The sequence below is a fragment of the Camelus dromedarius genome, unplaced genomic scaffold, assembly GCF_036321535.1.
Source record: "Camelus dromedarius isolate mCamDro1 unplaced genomic scaffold, mCamDro1.pat HAP1_SCAFFOLD_189, whole genome shotgun sequence".
NCBI classification, from domain to species: domain Eukaryota; kingdom Metazoa; phylum Chordata; class Mammalia; order Artiodactyla; family Camelidae; genus Camelus; species Camelus dromedarius.
Window position 1 is genome coordinate 1086806 of NW_026989847.1, and position 13932 is coordinate 1100737.

Below are 13932 nucleotides of genomic sequence, written 5' to 3' on the forward strand. Positions count from 1 at the left end.
TTCAGTTGCAAACTCCACTCTATACATATATATGGGGAGGTACTAGCTCCAACCCTGTTTTACAGTGAAAAATGCAGGAACTTCAAACCGGCACTAGGAAACAGACTGAGAAACCAGAGTAAAAGATTCTCCTGCAATCCGGTCCATTTGTGCTACATGAACGAACGTCTATCCACATGCTCATTTCTGAAAGATTAGTGGGTGTGAAAACCGTCCTTCACCTAGCTTGTTGGGAACACAAAGTTTCTTTTCAGTTGCAACTCCACTCCATACATATATATGGGGAGGTACTAGCTCCAACTCGGTTTTACAGTGAAAACTGCAGGAACTTCAAACCGGCACTAGGAAACAGACTGAGAAACCAGAGTAAAAGTTTCTCCTGCAAACCAATCCCTTTGTGCTAGATGAATGAACGTCTCTCCAAATGCTGAGTTCTGAGAGATAATTGTGTGTGAAAGCCGTCCTTCACCTAGCTTGGTGGGAACACAAAGTTTCTTTTCAGTTGCAAACTCCACTCCATACATAAATATGGGGAGGTACTAGCTCCAACTCGGTTTTACAGAGAAAACTGCAGGAACTTCAAACCGGCACTAGGAAACAGACTGAGAAACCAGAGTAAAAGATTCTCCTGCAACACTTTCCTTTTGTGCTAGATGAAGGAACGTCTCTCCACATGCTCAGTTCTGAGAGATAAGTGTGAGTGAAAGCCGTCCTTCACCTAGCTTGTTGGGAACACAAAGTTTCTTTTCAGTTGCAAACTCCACTCCATACATATATATGGGGAGGTACTAGTTCCAACTCGATTTTACAGTGAAAACTGCAGGAACTTCAAACCGGCACTAGGAAACAGACTGAGAAACCAGAGTAAAAGTTTCTCCTGCAACCCATTCACTTTGTGCTAGATGAACGAAAGTCTCTCCACCTGCTCAGTTCTGAGAGATAAGTGTGTGTGTAAGACGTCCTTCACATAGTTTGTTGGGAACACAAAGTTTCTTTTCAGTTGCAAACTCCACTCCATACATAAATATGGGGAGGTACTAGCTCCAACCCGGTTTTACAGTGAAAAATGCAGGAACTTCAAACCGGCACTAGGAAACAGACTGAGAAACCAGAGTAAAAGTTTCTCCTGCAATCCGTTCCATTTGTGCTACATGAACGAACGTCTCTCCACATGCTCAGTTCTGAAAGATTAGTGGGTGTGAAAGCCGTCCTTCACCTAGCTTGTTGGGAACACAAAGTTTCTTTTCAGTTGCAACTCCACTCCATACATATATATGGGGAGGTACTAGCTCCAACTCGGTTTTACAGTGAAAACTGCAGGAACTTCAAAACGGCACTAGGAAACAGACTGAGAAACCAGAGTAAAAGTTTCTCCTGCAACCCAATCCTTTTGTGCTAGATGAATGAAGGTCTCTCCACATGTTCAGTTCTGAGGGATAAGTGTGTGTGAAAGCCGTCCTTCACCTAGCTTGTTGGGAACACAAAGTTTCTTTTCAGTTGCAAACTCCACTCCATATATATATATGGGGAGGTACTAGCTCCAACTCGGTTTTACAGTGAAAACGGCAGGAACTTCAAACCGGCACTAGGAAACAGACTGAGAAACCTGAGAAAAGTTTCTCCTGCAACCCGTTCCCTTTGTGCTAGATGAACGAACGTCTCTCCACATGCTAAGTTCTGAGAGATAATTGTGTGTGAAAGCCGTCCTTCACATAGCTTGTTGGGCACACAACGTTTCTTCTCATTAGCAAACTCCAATCCATACATATAGAAGGGGAGGTACTAGCTCCAAACCGGTTTTACAGTGAAAACTGCAGGAACTTCAAACCGGCTCTAGGAAACATACTGAGAAACCAGAGTAAAAGTTTCTCCTGCAACCCGTTCCCTTGGTGCTACATGAACGAACGTCTCTCCACATGCTCAGTTGTGAGAGATAATTGTGTGTGAAAGCCGTCCTTCTCCTAGCTTGTTGGGAACACAAAGTTTCTTTTCAGTTGCAAACTCCACTCCATACATATATATGGGGAGGAACTAAGTCCAACTCGATTTTACAGTGAAAACTGCAGGAACTTCAAACCAGCACTAGGAAACAGACTGAGAAACCAGAAATAGCTCCAACTCGGTTTTACAGTGAAAACTGCAGGGACTTCAAACCGGCACTAGGAAACAGACTGAGAAACCAGAGTAAAAGTTTCTCCTGCAACCCGTTCCTTTTGTGCCAGATGAACGAACGTCTCTCCACATGCTCAGTTCTGAGACATATGTGTGTGTGAAAGCCGTCCTTCACCTAGCTTGTTGGGAACACAAAGTTTCTTTTCAGTTGCAAACACCACTCCATACATATATATGGGGAGGTACCAGCTCCAACTCGGTTTTACAGTGAAAACTGCAGGAACTTCAAACCGGTACTAGGAAACAGACTGAGAAACCAGAGTAAAAGTTTCCCCTGCAACCCGTTCCCTTTGTGCTAGATGAACGAACGTCTCTCCACATGCTCAGTTCTGCGAGATGTGTGTGTGTGAAAGCCGTCCTTCACCTAGCTTGTTGGGAACACAAAATTTCTTTTCAGTTGCAAACTCCACTCCATATATATATATGGGGTATTACTAGATCCAACTCGGTTTTACAGTGAAAACTTCAGGAACTTCACACCGGCACTAGGAAACAGACTGAGAAACTAGAGTAAAAGTTTCTCCTGCAACCCGTTCCCTTTGTGCTAGATGAACGAACGTCTCTCCACATGCTCAGTTCTGAGAGATAAGTGTGTGTGAAAGCCGTCCTTCACCTAGCTTGTTGGGAACAGGAAGTTTCTTTTCAGTTGCAAACCCCACTCCATACATATATATGGGGAGGTACTAGCTCCAACTCCGTTTTACAGTGAAAATTGCAGGAACATATATCCGGTACTAAGAAACAGACTGAGAAACCAGAGTAAAAGTTTCTCCTGCAACCCGTTCCATTTGTGCTAGATGAACGAACGTCCCTCCACATGCTCAGTTCTGCGAGTTGTGTGTGTGTGAAAGCCGTCCTTCACCTAGCTTGTTGGGAACACAAAGTTTCTTTTCACTTGCAAACTCCACTCCATACATATATATGGGGAAGTACTAGCTTCAAATCTGTTTTACAGTGAAAACTGCAGGAACTTCAAACCGGAACTAGGAAACAGACTGAGAATCCAGGGTAAAAGTTTCTCCTGCAAACCGTTCCCTTTGTGCTAGATGAACGAACGTCTCTCCACATGCTCAGTTCTGAGAGATAAGTGTGTGTGAAAGCCGTCCTTCAACTAGCTTGTTGGGAACACAAAGTTTCTTTCAGTTGCAAACTCCACCCCATACATATATATGGGGAGGTACTAGCTCCAGCTCGGTTTAACAGTGAAAACTGCAGGAACTTCAAACCAGCACTAGGAAACAGTCTGAGAAACCAGAACTAGCTCCAACTCGGTTTTACAGTGAAAACTGCAGGAAATTCAAACCGGCACTAGGAAACAGACTGAGAAACCGGAGTAAAAGTTTCACCTGCAACACGTTCCCTTTGTGCTAGATGAATGAATGTCTCTCCACATGCTCAGTTCTGAGAGATAAGTGTGTGTGAAAGCCGTCCTTCACCTAGCGTGTTTCGAACACAAAGTTTCTTTTCTGTTGCAAACTCCAATCCATACATATATAAGGGGAGGTACTAGCTCCAAGTCGGTTTTACAGTTAAAACTGCAGGAACTTCAAACCGGCACTAGGAAACAGACGGAGAAACCAGAGTAAAAGTTTCTCCTGCAAACCTTTCCTTTTGTGCTAGTAGAATGAACGTCTCTCCACATGCTCAGTTCTGAGAGTTAAGTGTGTGTGAAAGCCGCCCTTCACCTAGCTTGTTGGGAACACAAAGTTTCTTTTCAGATGAAAACGCCACTCAATACATATATATGGGGAGTTACAAGCTCCAACCCGGTTTTACAGTGAAAACTGCAGGAACTTCAAACCGGCACTAGGAAACAGACTGAGAAACCAGAGTAAAAGTTTCTCCTGCAACCCGTTCCCTTTGTGCTAGATGAACGAACGTCTCTCCACATGCTCAGTTCTGAGAGATCAGTGTGTGTGAAAGCCGTCCTTCACCGAGCTTGTTGGGAACACACAGTTTCTTTTCAGTTGCAAACTCCACTCCATATATATATATGGGGAGGGACTAGCCCCAACTCTGTTTTACAGTGAAAACTGCAGGAACTTCCAACCGGCACTAGATATCAGACTGAGAAACCAGAGTAAAAGTTTCTCCTGCAACCCGTTCCCTTTGTGCTAGATGAACGAACGTCTCTCCTCATGCTCAGTTCTGAGAGATTAGTGTGTGTGAAAGCCGCCCATCACTTAACTTGTTGGGAACACAAAGTTTCTTTTCAGTTGCAAACTCCATTCCATACATATATATGGGGAGGTACTAGCTCCAACTCGGTTTTACAGTGAAAACTGCAGGAACTTCAAACCGGCACTAGGAAACAGACTGAGAAACCAGAACTAGCTCCAACTCGGTTTTACAGTGAAAACTGCAGGAACTTCAAACCGGCACTAGGAAACAGACTGAGAAACCAGAACTAGCTCCAACTCGGGTTTACAGTGAAAACTGCAGGAACTTCAAACCTGCACTAGGAAACAGACTGAGAAACCAGAGTAAAAGTTTCTCCTGCAACCCGTTCCCTTTGGGCTAGATGAACGAACGTCTCTCTACATGCTCAGTTCTGAGAGATAAGTGTGTGTGAAAGCCGTCCTTCACCTAGCTTGTTGGGAACACAAAGTTTCTTTTCAGTTGCAAACTCCACTCCATACATATATATGGGTAGGTACTAGTCCAACTCGGTTTTGCAGTGAAAATTGCAGGAACTTCAAACCGGTTCTAGGAAACAGACAGAGAAACAAGAGTAAAAGTTTCTCCTGCAACCCGATCCCTTTGTGCTAGATGAACGAACGTCTCTACACATGCTCAGTTCTGAGAGATCAGTGTGTGTGAAAGCCGTCCTTCACCTAGCTTGTTGGGAACACAAAGTTTCTTTTCAGTTGCAAACTCCACTCCATACATATATATGGGGAGGTACTAACTCAAACCCTGTTTTACAGTGAAAACTGCAGGAATTTCAAACCGGCACTAGGAAACAGACTGAGAAACCAGAACTAGCTCCAACTAGGTTTTACAGTGAAAACTGCAGGAACATCAAACCGGCACTAGGAAACAGACTGAGAAACCAGTACTAGCTCCAACTCGGTTTTACAGTGAAAACTGCAGGAACTTCAAACCGGCACTAGGAAACAGACTGAGAAACCAGAGTAAAAGTTTCTCCTGCAACCCGTTCCCTTTGTGCTAGATGAACGAACGTCTCTCTACATGCTTAGTTCTGAGAGATAATTGTGTTTGAAAGACGACCTTCACATAGCTTGTTGGGAACACAAAGTTTCTTTTCATTTGCAAACAACAATCCACCCATATATAAGGGGAGGTACTAGCTCCAAACCGGTTTTACAGTGAAAACTGCAGGAACTTCAAACCGGCACTAGGAAACAGATTGAGAAACCAGAGTAAAAGTTTTCCTGCAACCCGTTCCCTTTGTGCTACATGAACGAAAGTCTCTCCACATGCTCAGTTTTGAGAGACAAGTGTGTGTGAAAGCCGTCCTTCACCTAGCTTGTTGGGAACACAAAGTTTCTTTTCAGTTGCAAACTCCACTCCATACATATATATGGGGAGGTACTAAGTCCAACTCGATTTTACAGTGAAAACTGCAGGAACTTCAAACCAGCCCTAGGAAACAGACTGAGAAACCAAAAATAGCTCCAACTCGGTTTTACAGTGAAAACTGCAGGGACTTCAAACCGGCACTAGGAAACAGACTGAGAAACCAGAGTAAAAGTTTCTCCTGCAACCGGTTCCTTTTGTGCCAGATGAACGAACGTCTCTCCACATGCTCAGTTCTGAGAGATAAGTGTGTGTGAAAGCCGTCCTTCACCTAGATTTTTGGGAACACAAAGTTTCTTTTCAGTTGCAAACACCACTCCATACATATATATGGGTAGGTACCAGCTCCAACTCGGTTTTACAGTGAAAACTGCAGGAACTTCAAACCGGTACTAGGAAACAGACTGAGAAACCAGAGTAAAAGTTTCTCCTGCAACCCGTTCCCTTTGTGCTAGATGAACGAACGTCTCTCCACATGCTCAGTTATGAGAGATAAGTGTGTGTGAATGCCGTCCTTCAACTAGCGTGTTGGGAACACAAGATTTCTTTTCAGTTGCAAACTCCACTCCATACATATATAAGGGGAGGTACTAGCTCCAAGTCGGTTTTACAGTGAAAACTGCAGGAACTTCAAACCGGCACTAGGAAACAGACTGAGAAACCAGAGTAAAAGTTTCTCCTGCAAACCTTTCCATTTGTGCTAGTAGAACGAACGTCTCTCCACATGCTCAGTTCTGAGAGATAAGTGTGTGTGAAAGCCGCCCTTCACCTAGCTTGTTGGGAACACAAAGTTTCTTTTCAGATGAAAACGCCACTCCATACATATATATGGGGAGTTACAAGCTCCAACCCGGTTTTACAGTGAAAACTGCAGGAACTTCAAACCGGCACTAGGAAACAGACTGAGAAACCAGAGTAAAAGTTTCTCCTGCAACCCGTTCAATTTGTGCTAGATGAACGAACGTCTCTCCACATGCTCAGTTCTGAGAGATCAGTGTGTGTGAAAGCCGTCCTTCACCTAGCTTGTTGGGAACACAAAGTTTCTTTTCAGTTGCAAACTCCACTCCATACATATATATGGGGAGGTACTAGCTCCAACTCGGTTTTACAGTGAAAACTGCAGGAACTTCAAACCGGCACTAGGAATCAGACTGAGAAACCAGAGTAAAAGTTTCTCCTGCAACCCGTTCCATTTGTGCTAGATGAACGAACGTCTCTCCACATGCTCAGTTCTGAGATATAAGTGTGTGTGAAAGCCGTCCTTCACCTAGCTTGTTGGGAACACAAAGTTTCTTTTCAGTTGCAAACTCCACTCCATATATATATATGGGGAGGTACTAACTCAAACCCGGTTTTACAGTGAAAACTGCAGGAACTTCAAACCGGCACTAGGAAACAGACTGAGAAACCAGAACTAGCTCCAACTCGGTTTTACAGTGAAAACTGCAGGAACTTCAAACCGGCACTAGGAAACAGACTGAGAAACCAGAACTAGCTCCAACTCGGTTTTACAGTGAAAACTGCAGGAACTTCAAACCGGCACTAGGAAACAGACTGAGAAACCAGAGTAAAAGTTTCTCTTGCAACCCGTTCACTTTGTGCTAGATGAACGAAAGTCTCTCCACATGCTCAGTTCTGAAAGATTAGTGGGTGTGAAAGCCGTCCTTCACCTAGCTTGTTGGGAACACAAAGTTTCTTTTCACTTGCAACTCCACTCCATACATATATATGTGGAGGTACTAGCTCCAACTCGGTTTTACAGTGAAAACTGCAGGAACTTCCAACCGGCACCTGTAATCAGACTGAGAAACCAGAGTAAAAGTTTCTCCTGCAACCCGTTCCCTTTGTGCTAGATGAACGAACGTCTCTCCTCATGCTCAGTTCTGAGAGATTAGTGTGTGTGAATGCCACCCATCACCTAGCTTGTTGGGAACACAAAGTTTCTTTTCAGTTGCAAACTCAACTCCATACATATATATGGGGAGGTACTAGCTCCAACTCGGTTTTACAGTGAAAACTGCAGGAACTTCAAACCGGCACTAGGAATCAGACTGAGAAACCAGAGTAAAAGTTTCTCCTGCAACCCGTTCCCTTTTTGCTAGATGAACGAACGTCTCTCCACATGCTCAGTTCTGAGATATAATTGTGTGTGAAAGCCGTCCTTCACCTAGCTTGTTGGGAACACAAAGTTTCTTTTCAGTTGCAAACTCCACTCCATATATATATATGGGGAGGTACTAACTCAAACCCGGTTTTACAGTGAAAACTGCAGGAACTTCAAACCGGCACTAGGAAACAGACTGAGAAACCAGAACTAGCTTCAACTCGGTTTTACAGTGAAAACTGCAGGAACTTCAAACCGGCACTAGGAAACAGACTGAGAAACCAGAGTAAAAGTTTCTCTTGCAACCCGTTCACTTTGTGCTAGATGAACGAAAGTCTCTCCACATGCTCAGTTCTGAAAGATTATTGTGTGTGAAAGCCGTCCTTCACCTAGCTTGTTGGGAACACAAAGTTTCTTTTCACTTGCAACTCCACTCCATACATATATATGGGGAGGTACTAGCTCCAACTCGGTTTTACAGTGAAAACTGCAGGAACTTCAAACCGGCACTAGGAAACAGACTGAGAAACCAGAGTAAAAGATTCTCCTGCATCCCAATCCCTTTGTGCTAGATGAATGAAAGTCTCTCCACATGCTCAGTTCTGAGAAATAAGTGTGTGTGAAAGCCGTCTTTCACCTAGCTTGTTGGGAACACAAAGTTTCTTTTCAGTTGCAAACTCCACTCCATATATATATATGGGGAGGTACTAGATCCAACTCGGTTTTACAGTGAAAACGGCAGGAACTTCAAACCGGCACTAGGAAACAGACTGAGAAACCAGAGTAAAAGTTGCTCCTGCAACCCGTTCCATTTGTGCTAGATGAACGAACGTCTCTCCACATGCTCAGTTCTGAGAGATAATTGTGTGTGAAAGCCGCCCATCACCTAGCATGTTGGGAACACAAAGTTTTTTTCAGTTCCCAACTCCACTCCATACATATATATGGGGAGGTACTAGCTTCAACTCGGTTTTACAGTGAAAACTGCAGGAACTTCAAACCGGCACTAGGAAACAGACTGAGAAACCAGAGTAAAATTTTCTCCTGCAAACCGTTCCTTTGTGCTAGATGAACGAACGTCTCTCCAAATGCTCAGTTCTGAGAGATAAGTGTGTGTGAAAGCCGTCCTTCACCTAGCTTGTTGGGAACACAAAGTTTCTTTTCAGTTGCAAACCCCACTCCATACATATATATTGGGCGGTAGTAGCTCTAACCCGGTTTTACAGTGAAAACTGCAGGAACTTCAAACCGGCACTAGGAAACAGACTGAGAAACCAGAGTAAAAGTTTCTCCTGCAACCCGTTCCCTTTGGGCTTGATGAACGAACGTCTCTCCACATGCTCAGTTCTGAGAGATAAATGTGTGTGAAAGCCGTCCTTCACCTAGCTTGTTGGGAACACAAAGTTTCTTTTCAGTTACAAACTCCAATCCATACATATATATGGGGAGGTACTAGTTCCAATTCGATTTTACAGTGAAAACTGCAGGAACTTCAAACCGGTTCTAGGAAACAGACAGAGAAACCAGAGTAAAAGTTTCTCCTGCAACCCGATCCCTTTGTGCTAGATGAACGAACGTCTCTCCACATGCTCAGTTCTGAGAGATAAATGTGTGTGAAAGCCGTCCTTCACCTAGCTTGTTGGGAACACAAAGTTTCTTTTCAGTTACAAACTCCAATCCATACATATATATGGGGAGGTACTAGTTCCAATTCGATTTTACAGTGAAAACTGCAGGAACTTCAAACCGGCACTAGGAAACAGACTGAGAAACCAGAGTAAAAGTTTCTCTTGCAACCCGTTCACTTTGTGCTAGATGAACGAAAGTCTCTCCACATGCTCAGTTCTGAAAGATTAGTGGGTGTGAAAGCCGTCCTTCACCTAGCTTGTTGGGAACACAAAGTTTCTTTTCACTTGCAACTCCACTCCATACATATATATGGGGAGGTACTAGCTCCAACTCGGTTTTACAGTGAAAACTGCAGGAACTTCAAACCGGCACTAGGAAACAGACTGAGAGACCAGAGTAAAAGTTTCTCCTGCATCCCAATCCCTTTGTGCTAGATGAATGAAAGTCTCTCCACATGCTCAGTTCTGAGAAATAAGTGTGTGTGAAAGCCGTCCTTCACCTAGCTTGTTGGGAACACAAATTTTCTTTTCAGTTGCAAACTCCACCCCATATATATATATGGGGAGGTACTAGATCCAACTCGGTTTTACAGTGAAAACTGCAGGAACTTCAAACCGGCACTAGGAAACAGACTGAGAAACCAGAGTAAAAGTTTCTCCTGCAACCCGTTCCATTTGTGCTAGATGAACGAACGTCTCTCCACATGCTCAGTTCTGAGAGATAATTGTGTGTGAAAGCCGCCCATCACCTAGCATGTTGGGAACACAAAGTTTTTTTCAGTTGCCAACTCCACTCCATACATATATATGGGGAGGTACTAGCTTCAACTCGGTTTTACAGTGAAAACTGCAGGAACTTCAAACCGGCACCAGGAAACAGACTGAGAAACCAGAGTAAAATTTTCTCCTTCAAACCTTTCCCTTTGTGCTAGATGAACGAACGTCTCTCCACATGCTCAGTTCTGAGAGATAAGTGTGTGTGAAAACCGTCCTTCACCTAGCTTGTTGGGAACACAAAGTTTCTTCTCAGTTACAAAATCCAATCCCTACATATATAAGGGGTGGTACTAGCTCCAAACCGGTTTTACAGTGAAAACTGCAGGAACTTCAAACCGGCAGTAGGAAACAGGTTGAGAAACCAGAGTAAAATTTTCTCCTGCAACCCGTTCCCTTTGTGCTACATGAACGAACGTCTCTCAACATGCTCAGTTGTGAGAGATAAGTGTGTGTGAAAGCCGTTCTTCTCCTAGCTTGTTAGGAACACAAAGTTTCTTTTCAGTTGTAAACTCCACTCCATACATATATTTGGGGTGGTACAAGCTCCAACTCTGTTTTACAGTGAAAAATGCAGGAACTTCAAACAGTCACTAGGAAACACACTGAGAATCCAGGGTAAAAGTATCTCCTGCAACACGTTCCCTTTGTGCTAGATGAACGAACGTCTCTCCTCATGCTCAGATCTGAGAGATAAGTGTGTGTGAAAGCCGTCCTTCACCTAGCTTGTTGGAAACACAAAGTTTCTTTTCAGTTGCAAACTCCACTCCATACATATATATGGGGAGGTAATAAGTCCAAATCGATTTTACAGTGAATAATGCAGGAACTTCAAACCAGCACTAGGAAACAGACTGAGAAACCAGAAATAGCTCCAACTCGGTTTTACAGTGAAAACTGCAGGAAATTCAAACCGGCACTAGGAAACAGACTGAGAAACCAGAGTAAAAGTTTCTCCTGCAACCCGTTCCTTTTGTGCTAGATGAACGAAAGTCTCTCCACATGCTCAGTTCTGAGAGATAAGTGTGTGTGAAAGCCGTCCTTCACCCAGCTTGTTGGGAACACAAAGTTTCTTTTCAGTTGCAAACACCACTCCCTACATATATATGGGGAGGTACAAGCTCCAAATCTCTTTTACAGTGAAAACAGCAGGAACTTCAAACCGGCACTAGAAACAGACTGAGAATCCAGAGTAAATGTTTCTCCTGCAAACCGTTCCCTTTCTGCTAGATGAACGAACGTCTCTCCACATGCTCAGTTCTGAGAGATAAGTGTGTGTGAAAGCCGTCCTTCACCTAGCTTGTTGGGAACACAAAGTTTCTTTTCAGTTGAAAACGCCACTCCATACATATATATGGGGAGGTACTAAGTCCAACTCGATTTTACAGTGAAAACTGCAGGAAATTCAAACCAGCACTAGGAAACAGACTGAGAAACCAGAAATAGCTCCAACTCGGTTTTACAGTGAAAACTGCAGGGACTTCAAACCGGCACTAGGAAACAGACTGAGAAACCAGGGTAAAAGTTTCTCCTGCAACCCGTTTCTTTTGTGCTAGATGAACGAACGGCTCTCCACATGCTCAGTTCTGAAAGATAAGTGTGTGTGAAAGCCGTCCTACACCCAGCTTGTTGGGAACACAAAGTTTCTTTTCAGTTGCAAATTCCACTCCATATATATATATGGGGAGGTACTAGTTCCAAGTCGGTTTTACAGTGAAAACTGCAGGAACTTCAAACCGGCACAACGAAACATCTAAGAAACAAGAGTAAAAGTTTCTCCTACAACCCGTTCCCTTTGTGCTAGATGAACGAACGTCTCCACACATGCTCAGTTCTGAGATATAAATGTGTGTGAAAGCCGTCCTTCACCTAGCTTGTTGGGAACACAAAGTTTCTTTTCAGTTGCAAAAACCACTCCATACATATATATGGGGAGGTACCAGGTACAACTCGGTTTTACAGTGAAAACTGCAGGAACTTCAAACCGGTACTAGGAAACAGACTGAGAAACCAGAGTAAAAGTTTCTCCTGCAACCCGTTTCCTTTGTGCTAGATGAAAGAACGTCCCTCCACATGCTCATTTCTGAGAGATAAGTGTGTGTGAAAGCCGTCCTTCACCTAGCTTGTTTTGAACACAAAGTATCTTTTCAGTTGCAAACTCCACTCCATACATATATATGGGGAAGTACAAGCTCCAACACTGTTTTACAGTGAAAACTGCAGGAACTTCAAACCGGCACTAGGAAACAGACTGAGAATCCAGAGTAAATGTTTCTCCTGCAAACCGTTCCGTTTCTGCTAGATGAACGAACGTCTCTCCACATGCTCAGTTCTGAGAGATAAGTGTGTGTGAAAGCCGTCCTTCACCTAGCTTGTTGGGAACACAAAGTTTCTTTTCAGTTGCAAACTCCACTCCATACATATATATGCGGAGGTACTAGCTCCAACTCGGTTTTACAGTGAAAAATGCAGGAACTTCAAACCAGCACTAGGAAACAGACTGAGAAACCAGAAATAGCTCCAACTCGGTTTTACATTGAAAACTGCAGGAACTTCAAACCGGCACTAGGAAACAGACTGAGAAACCAGTGTAAAAGTTTCTCCTGCAACCCGTTCCCTTTGTGCTAGATGAAAGAACGTCTCTCCACATGCTCAGTTCTGAGAGATCAGTGTGTGTGAAAGCCGTCCTTCACCTAGCTTGTTGGGAACACAAAGTTTCTTTTCAGTTTCAAACTCAAATCCATACATATATATGGGGAGGTACTAGCTCCAATTCGGTTTTACAGTGAAAACTGCAGGAACTTCAAACCGGCACTAGGAAACAACTAATAAACAAGAGTAAAAGTTTCTCCTACAACATGTTCCCTTTGTGCTAGATGAACGAACGACTCCCCACATGCTCAGTTCTGAGAGATAAGTGTGTGTGAAAGCCGTCCTTCACCTAGCTTGTTGGGAACACAAAGTTTCTTTTCAGTTGCAAACACCAATCCATACATATATATGGGGAGGTAAAAGCTCCAACTCTCTTTTACAGTTAAAAGTGCAGGAACTTCAAACCGGCACTAGGAAACAGACTGAGAATCCAGAGTAAATGTTTCTGCTGCAACCCGTTCCCTTTGTGCTAGATGAACGAACGTCTCTCCACATGCTCAGTTCTGAGAGATAATTGTGTGTGAAAGCCGTCCTTCACCTAGCTAGTTGGGAACACAAAGTTTCTTTTCAGATGATAACTCCACTCCATGCATATATATGGGGAGGTACTAGCTCCAACTCGGTTTTACAGTGAAAACTGCAGGAAATTCAAACCAGCACTAGGAAACAGACTGAGAAACCAGAACTAGCTCCAACTCGGTTTTACAGTGAAAACTGCAGGAACTTCAAACCGGCACTAGGAAACAGACTGAGAAACCAGAGTAAAAGTTTCTCCTGCAAACCGTTCCCTTTGTCCTAGATGAACGAACGTCTCTCCACATGCTCAGTTCTGAGATATAATTGTGTGTGAAAGCCTTTCTTCACCTAGCTAGTTGGGAACACAAAGTTTCTTTTCAGTTGCAAACTCCCCTCCATACATATATATGGGGAGGTACTACCTCCAAGTCGGTTTTACAGTGAAAACTGCAGGAAATTCAAACCGGCACTAGGAAACATCTAAGAAACCAGAGTAAAAGTTTCTCTTACAACCCGTTCCCTTTGTGCTAGATGAACGAACGTCTC